The sequence below is a fragment of the Mus caroli genome, chromosome 7 (assembly GCF_900094665.2).
Source record: "Mus caroli chromosome 7, CAROLI_EIJ_v1.1, whole genome shotgun sequence".
Lineage (NCBI taxonomy): Eukaryota > Metazoa > Chordata > Mammalia > Rodentia > Muridae > Mus > Mus caroli.
The window spans coordinates 130,611,500-130,619,796 of record NC_034576.1 but is presented as its reverse complement, the minus strand read 5'-3'; positions in this window follow the sequence as shown (position 1 = coordinate 130,619,796).

Sequence of the window (8,297 nt, the reverse complement as noted above, 5' to 3'; positions counted from 1 at the left end):
TCTCTCTCTCTCTCCTATTAACCAGCCAGATGCACCCAGACAAATGTTCAGTCTTACCAAGGTCAGTTTCTCGTATAGAAATTGGGGATAAATTATAGTACACACACACACACACACACACACACACACACACACACACGGTCCTTATTGGGAATAAATGAAATAAATTCTTTGAAAAACTACCTAAACTGTAATGTTACTAAAATGTAATTCTATGGCTGCTGACAGTTCTTTCTTTCTAAACCAAGACAAGGGTTTGATGTAGCTCAGGCTGGCCTCCAACTTGAAGATGCCCTCATATTTCTGATCCTCCTGCTTATACCGCCTATTGCTGGGATTATAGGCGTGCACCGCATACCTGAACCCCCGTCTTCAAGTATGGGAGCTCGGTAGACAAGAACTCTACCAACACGGCAATATGCTGGGTCCTCGATAAACATATTTTTCAAGGAGAAAAATTTAATCTTACGGTTTTCTTTTTGTTGGGGGCTCGGGGGAATTCGAGACAGAGTTTCTCTCTGTAGCTCTGGCTGACCTAGAACTCACTCTGTAGAAGGAAATTGCAGACCCACACGCATCTGCCTCCAGAGTGCTGGCATTAAAGGCATCTGCCATCACCGGCATTGTGTGTTTGTTTTGTTCTTGTTATTTGTTTGTTTGTTTATGTTCATTGGTGTTTTTCTTGCATGGGGTGTCAGAGCCCTGGAACTGGAGTTATAGACAGTTGCAAACTGTCCTATGGATGCTGGTAATTGAACCTGGGTCCTCTGGAAGAGCAGCCAGTGTTTTTAACCACTGAGCCATCCTATAGTTTCTTAAAATCGACTTTTTGCAGGACTGGAGAGATGGCTCAGAGGCTAAGAGGGTAACACTGCTCTTTCAGAGGACCTGAATTTGACTCCTAGCACTGAAGTCAGGCAGCTCTGGCACACGTGCACACACACACACACACACACACACACACACACACACAATAGAAATTTTACTAAACAAAACATAGCAGATGTGGTGACGAACAGCTTTAATCCCAGCCCTGGGGAAGAAGGGGAAGTAGATCTCTGTAAATCCCCAGGTCAGCCCGGTCTGTTCAGAGTTCCAGACCAGGCAGGGCTACAAAGTTAGATCTTGTCTTCAATATATATAATGTATAAAATTTCTCCTTTGAGATTCATCCTCTGAGAGATCCCTAACATTTTAACTATGAACAGAAACACCCCAGGAAAAGCCTGTCTATGTTGAAGGTCTTACAAGGCTGATTAATTAAAATTTTAGTGATTATGGTAAACTGGAATGTCAAGTATGAGTCATATTATCTAGGGCCCTCTATTCTGCCTCATTAGTAACAATTCACTGCCTACTGTATTCCACCTAGCATCCATCCTTGTGATTATTGGGTATGTATATACACATAGACACATAGATGGGTATATATGACTCAAATGTGTCAGTTCAAAATGCATCATTGGGAAATAAGAAGAGTGGGCTTTGACATTCATCTGTCAGGAGCATCATCAGTCTTGACTCCCAGAGTATATGCCCTGTGGATACCAAAGCTTAAGGTTTGAGATATCTCGATTTCATCCAAAAATTCTGATTCTGTGATTATTATTTTATATTATTTCTAAACTCCCTTCCCATTTGAAAGAGTTGAGTACCAGACACCTAGTCCCAGCATGTGCGTGAGAGAATTTTCTGTGCTTTTATCCCCTCGAAGGCTTTGTGTCTGCTCATTGTCTTTAATCATTATCCTCTATCCTCCCCCTTCTGTGAGTTTAGACTTGCCCTGCAGTTCTTTAATGCACTAATAATTATATGGCTGGGTATATACATACATACATACAGAGAGAGAGAGAGAGAGAGAGAGAGAGAGAGTTCTATTAGAAGATAAATTTAGAGATTGGAAACTGAGTGTTCCAGGATGGCAGCCCTCATCCCAGTGACTCAGACAGAGCTATTTCCGGTTCCTGTGGAGCCCTGATAGTGAAAATAGAGCTATGAAGATCTTTTGATTCAATAAATCTAGGGTTATAGATTCCCCATGGGAGGATTAAAGAGCATCAGTAGGAAGAAAGTGTTTGCATATGTGATGTTAGACTAGGTTGCCTTAGGAAGAAATAGAATACTCAGTAACAAGGTGAGCTTGTCCTTGGGGGCTTGGGGAGCCACAGCTGTGCCAGGACAAAGCCCTGCTTGGAAGCAGCATGGTACCATTGTCCTTCTCCAGCAGTGGGAGTCCAACGTCACTCTGCCCATCCCTGGGGCAGAGCTAAATGGTAGAGAAGCATGATAAGCAGTTAAAAATTATAGGAGAGCTGGCAAGTTGGCTCAGCAGGTGAAGCGCTTGCCTTGCAAACCTGGAGACTCCAGTTCACTCCCCTGGGGCTCACACAAAGGTGGAAGGCAAAAACCATTTCTGCAAACTTGTCCTCCGAACTCTCCATGCTCGCCCATATACACACTAACACAAAAAAAAAACCAATCTTAAATCATAACATAAAGATTGCAGGATATTTGGGGAAATAAAGATCTGCTCTCAACCTATGGGAAAGGGGTGGCTTTCCTAAGGTAGGGATTGGGAAACGTTTCATTGAGAGGGGAATTAAAGAAGGGTAGCAAATAGAACCCAGGTGATCCGTTGTTCCCATTCAGTATGTCGCAAAAACCTAAACTGAGACCAGTCTCCATACCGCCCTATCAACACGTTAAATTATATGAGCAAAAGAACCATTAGACGAAGGTACTGTGCCAAGTCCCATTACTGAGTGTTTTTAAGTTGCTTGTCTAGTCATTCAGTAAAAGTATCATCAAAACCTCTGTAGTCAACTGAACCTTTATCATCCTCAAGGATATGAAGAATCCAGGTTACTGTGATGCCCATCAACTCATCACAATCTAGAGTCACCAGAGAAGAAAGTCCTAATAAGGCATTGTCTGGATCAGGCTGGCCTGTGGGCGTATCTGGAGAGAATTGCCTTATTAGTCGATGTGGGATGATCCAGCCTGGAAGTGAGCGACACCATTCCCTAGTTTGAGGCAGTTTGACTGCCTCAGAGTAGAGAAAGCTGGCTGAGCACTAAACACGCATGCATTCATTTTTCTCTGCTCTTGACTGTGAATATTAATCTGTTACGGGGAGCCAGCCCACCACAGCTGACTACTCAGACACAGCTTTTAGCAATAGAAAATCTGGCAGGGACCGCATTGTGGCTGTGAGCATCCAGTAAAGGCAGAGCTCATGTCCAGGCATTTTGCTCAGCAGCTTCGGGGGTGGGGGTGGAGGGGGGGCGTGTTCACAGAGTAAGCAGTTTGAAGCAGGAGGTTTTAACTGAAGTTAAGATAAGCAGTTGCGGGAGCTAAGAATCTGTATAAACAGGCAGCTAAGATGAATGGTTAGCTGGAGGAGGATCTGCACAAACAAAGCAGTTTTAACAAAGGCTAAGAAAAGTTATCTAGGACATCCTGACCTTTGGTTCCTAGAATTGGAATTCTCCCTCAAGGAGACCAAATTCTAGTTAAACCTGGAGCTGGCCTCAGCAAGAATACAAGATAGAGGAACCCCTGCACTGTCTTGTCTCATCACCGTGTGACTAGCTGCTTCGAGTTCCTGCCTTGACTTTTCTGTAATGATGAATTGTAATCTGGAATTGTTATCAAAATAATTCCATTCTCCCCTCGTTTGATTTTCCTCCGGCATTTTATCATGGCAGCAAAAATGAAACTGGGATAGTTGCCATAGTAGAAAAGAGTCTTTGTAGATGTGATTAGATATTGTAATGGCTATTCCTGGTTGTCAACTTAACTATAGCTGGAATGAACTACAATCTAGAATTGGAAGGCTCACCTGTGATCCAGATCTTGAGGCTTGGAGATACAAGTTTCTGACCTGGTTCTTGGCATGGAGATCTTGAGGCATAGTGGTTATGAATCCCAAGAGACTAAGGCAAGGAGATCTGAGTTCAAGGCCAGCCTGGGACAAAACAAGTCCCAGATCCAGGCTTGGTGGTACACACCTTTAATCTGGGCCACATCTTCTGCTGGAGATCTACATAGACATTGGAAGAAGGAAGATTCACTCTTCTTTGCCTGCTTGCCTTGTGGGTCTAAGCAACTGCTAGATTCTTGGACTTTCCATTCACAGCTGACCATTACTGGGGAGCTGGACTACAGACTGTAAGTCATCATAACAAATTCCTTACTATATAGAGTACCCATAAGTTCTGTGACTCTAGAAAATATACAAATATCATATCCTGTATTATCCAGGTGATATTACATTGAACCACATGCATCCATATAAGAAAAGCAGAAGGACACTTAACACACAGAGAAAGTTTGTACAGACAGAAGATGTGGGCCTGAAGACAGACATAGTATGGCCACAAACCAAGGGAAACTGACCATCAGCAGAGCTGGAGAGGGCAAGAACTGACTCGCCCTTAGAGCCTGGACAAGGGTCCTTCTGTCACCTTGATCTTGGCTCAGTGAGACTCAGTGTGACTGTGATGACAGTGAGACTGGACTTTTGTGCTTCAGGATGAGTTTATGGCACCAGGGGTGTAGTCATTGACATACCAGCCATAGGAAGAAACAGGACTGCTATTAGATGCCGGATGAGTTTGACTTGGCTAAGATAGAGATCATGGGGTAGAAAGACTTTTGTGCCCGTGTCTTCCTCACTTGCAGAGATGTCATGCGTTGGCTAGGGCTGTCATTAAAATGACCTCCAACTTGGGAGAGGGTGTTAAAACATAAATTTAGGAGTCAAGGAAATGGCTCAGGAGGTAAAGATGCTTGCCTCCAGACCACCCGAGTCTGATTCTTGTAACCTGTAGGGTAGAAGGAGAGACTAATTCCTGTAAGAAGTTCTTTGACCCCATTCCCAACTTAAGCTGTTGATGATGATAGGAGATAAAAATTGGCTACGGTAAAGGACCCAAAAGGGAACAGTGTCTCTTAGGCTAAAAGCCTTTGACAGCCTTTTTCTTGACAGAAGCTAGAGATGACAGATATTCATAAGTCTAAATATCTTTGGTTCTGCTCTAACCATAGGCCAGAGATGCCAGGAAGGGGATCTTATCTCTTTTCTTCTAAAGAATCCCATCTCCTGAAAACCATCCATGAGGATGTGACAAGAAACTGAGAGGCACTGACCCCTGGAATGAGAACTGGAGTAAGCAGCTCCTTCTCCTGGTCCATGTCCCCGACCGATGAAGCCTTAGCCTCCAAACAAGGGACTCCTCCTGCTACACAGCAGGATATGATATCCACCTTCTTTTTTTTTTTCTTTTAAGCTACAACTCAGTGTGGGCTGTGTGTTCCTGTGCATTCAGCATCCTCACTTCTCCATTTAAAGCCCACCCAAGAGCTGAGAAACATCCCAAAATTCTCTTCCTCCATATATATATATATATTTACATTTAAAACATTATTTTTATATATATTTACATTTAAAACATTAAAACATACATTTATTTTCTCACAGTTTTGGAGAGTACAAAATGAAGAAAGTACCACCAGGCTGGCCCCCTCTGGATCTTAGAGAGCACATTCCAGACCAGTCTCCAAGGGATTCACTGGGTCTTGTTCTCCCTAACTTGGATTGCTCCTTCTCTGTCTTCATCCTCAGGTGGGCTTCCCACTGCCTTTTCTGTGTCTTTTCTCCATTGCTGTCCCTTATAAGTTGGTCTTGGCTACTCTGTGAGTTCTTCTTTTTCCCACCTTTTATCCTCCCATTTCACCTCCATCACTAGATAGGAGAGAAAGAAGGAGAGAGGGGAGAGAAAGAGAGAGCTCCCTGAATCTAATTTCTTTCCTTTTGTTTTTTTCTTTGAGTGCAACCCTCTGAAAAGTTCCCAGAATTTCAAACATCACACAATCACAGAAACTATCTGCAGCTGGCAAAGTTATGCCTTGTCTAGAGCATGAGACAAATCACAGTTAGTTGCTATGGTCAGTCCAGAGCAACATTCCCCACATTCCTACACCTGGGATTAAAACAAAAACATTCTTATGTTTCTGTATTTTTAAAAATTTATCTTATTGATATGAGAACACTGTAGCTGTCTTCAGACACACCAGAAGAGGGCGTCAGACTCCATTACAGATGATTGTGAGCCACCATGTGGTTGCTGGGAATTGAACTCAGGACCTCTGGAAGAGCAGTCAATGCTCTTAACCACTGAGCCATCTCTCCAGCCCCCTGTATTTTTTTTAAGAAACAAAAATTCTAGAATTCTCACTAAATAAGGACAGGGCTCATTGGCTCTACTGCCAGCAACCCTGGTATCTTAGGGTTTTACTGCTGTGAAGGGACACCATGACCAAGGTAACTCTTATAAAGGACAACATTTAACTGGGGCTGGCTTACAGTTTCAGAGGTTCAGTCCATTATCATCATGGCGGGAAGCATGGTAGCATGCAGGTGGACATGGTTCTACTTCTTGATCCAAAGGCAGCAAGTAGAAGACTGTGTGTCACAATGGGCATAGCCTGAGCAGAAGAGACCTCAAAGTCTGCCCCCACAGTGACATACTTCCTCTAACAAGGCCATACTTTCTAATAATGTCACTCCCTATGGGTCAAGCATTTAAACACTCGAGTCTATGGGCACCAATTTATTCAAATGACCACATCTGGGCTCTTTACTGTATCTGTAAAGTTCCTATTTTTGTGGGGTGTTTTTTATTATTATTAAAGATTTGTTTAATTTATATGAGTACACTGTTGCTGTCTTCAGACATACCAGGAGAGGGCATTGGATCCCATTTACAGATGGTTGTGAGCCGCCATGTGGTTGCTGGAAATTGAACTCAGGACCTCTGGAAGAGCAGTCAATGCTCTTAACCACTGAGCCACCTCTCCAGCCCCGATTTTGTTTTGTTTTGTTTAGTGTGTATTTGGGTGTGGAAAGAGTATGTTCCTGCAGAAGCTAGACGTACTAGTCGGGTCCCTAGAGCTGAAGCCACAGGCAGTTAAGAGCCATGGTATGTGGATGCTGGGAACTTAACTCAGTGTCAGAGCAGTATATGCTCTTAGCCACTGAGCTCTCTCTCCAGCCCCCTACCCTGTTCTTTTTAAAAGACAGGTCTCACTTCGTAGCTCTGGCTGGCCTAGGACTCACTATGTAGATCAGGCTGTCCTTGAATGGGCAGAGAAGTGCCTTCCTCTTCCCCTAGAATGTTAGGATTTGCCAATGTGTGTCACTGTGCCCAGCCCTATTTCCCAATAAATGACATTCATGGTCCCCTTTTGGGGAATCCTATTCAACACATTATCAGAACAGCTCCTCATTTGCCTTCTCCTTGGAGGAAAGAGACAACCCCGGCAGTCACCTGTGTAGCCTCATGAGGATACAGCAAGTGTTGGCTACTTGCCTACCTCCAGGGAGTAAATCAGTGATGTCATCAGACCTTGGAGCATCTAATCCAGCCCTGTTCTCACCACACCACCCGCCTCCTGGTGATTCCCAGACTCTGATGTTTGCTGCTTCACTTACAGTCAGCTGCACATTTGTACTTTACACCCACTAAACACAGGCCCCAGGACTACATCCTTTATTTCTGAAGGATTTAAGGGAACATTGCCAGCCATGGAGAGATGACTCAGCAGTTACAAGGGCTTGCTGCTCTTGCAGAGGACCCACATTGTGTGGTTTACAACCTACTGTATCTCCAGCAATAGGTTACTATAGGTTATTTCTCTACCACCGGTGAAATGAGCCAATTTAAACCAGATTAAATTATACTAACGGCAGATTTTATTTAGAAAGTGCTCTAAGGCAAGAGAGTTACCTGGCCACAAGGACTGAGGCCAGGAAAGTTGCCATGGGGAAACCAGGGCTGGAGGGATGGGTGGGAAGAAAGGGAGAGCACAGGGGTGGGGGGTGGGAGGTGGGGAGTAAGATCAAAATATGGATTAAATAGGGAAGAACCACTTGGGAAAGGGCAGCCCAGCCCTTAGGCTCAAAGTTCAAGGTTGGGAGCAGGGTATGTCAGGTAGGCACTGAGAGATGCTGGGAAAACCTGGAGGCTAGGTCTGCTTTGGTATGAAGAATATTCACCTCAGTCCTTTGTTCTCAGGTCAGAAACCAAACATTCAGTTCCAGGAGCTCCAACACATCTGGCTTCCTTAGGCACCCGGCCACAGAGGTATACACACACACACACACACACACACACACATACACATACACATACATTCACACTCACTCACACACACACACACACACACACCACACACACACCACACACACACCACACACACACCACACACACACATACACACACACATACATACAC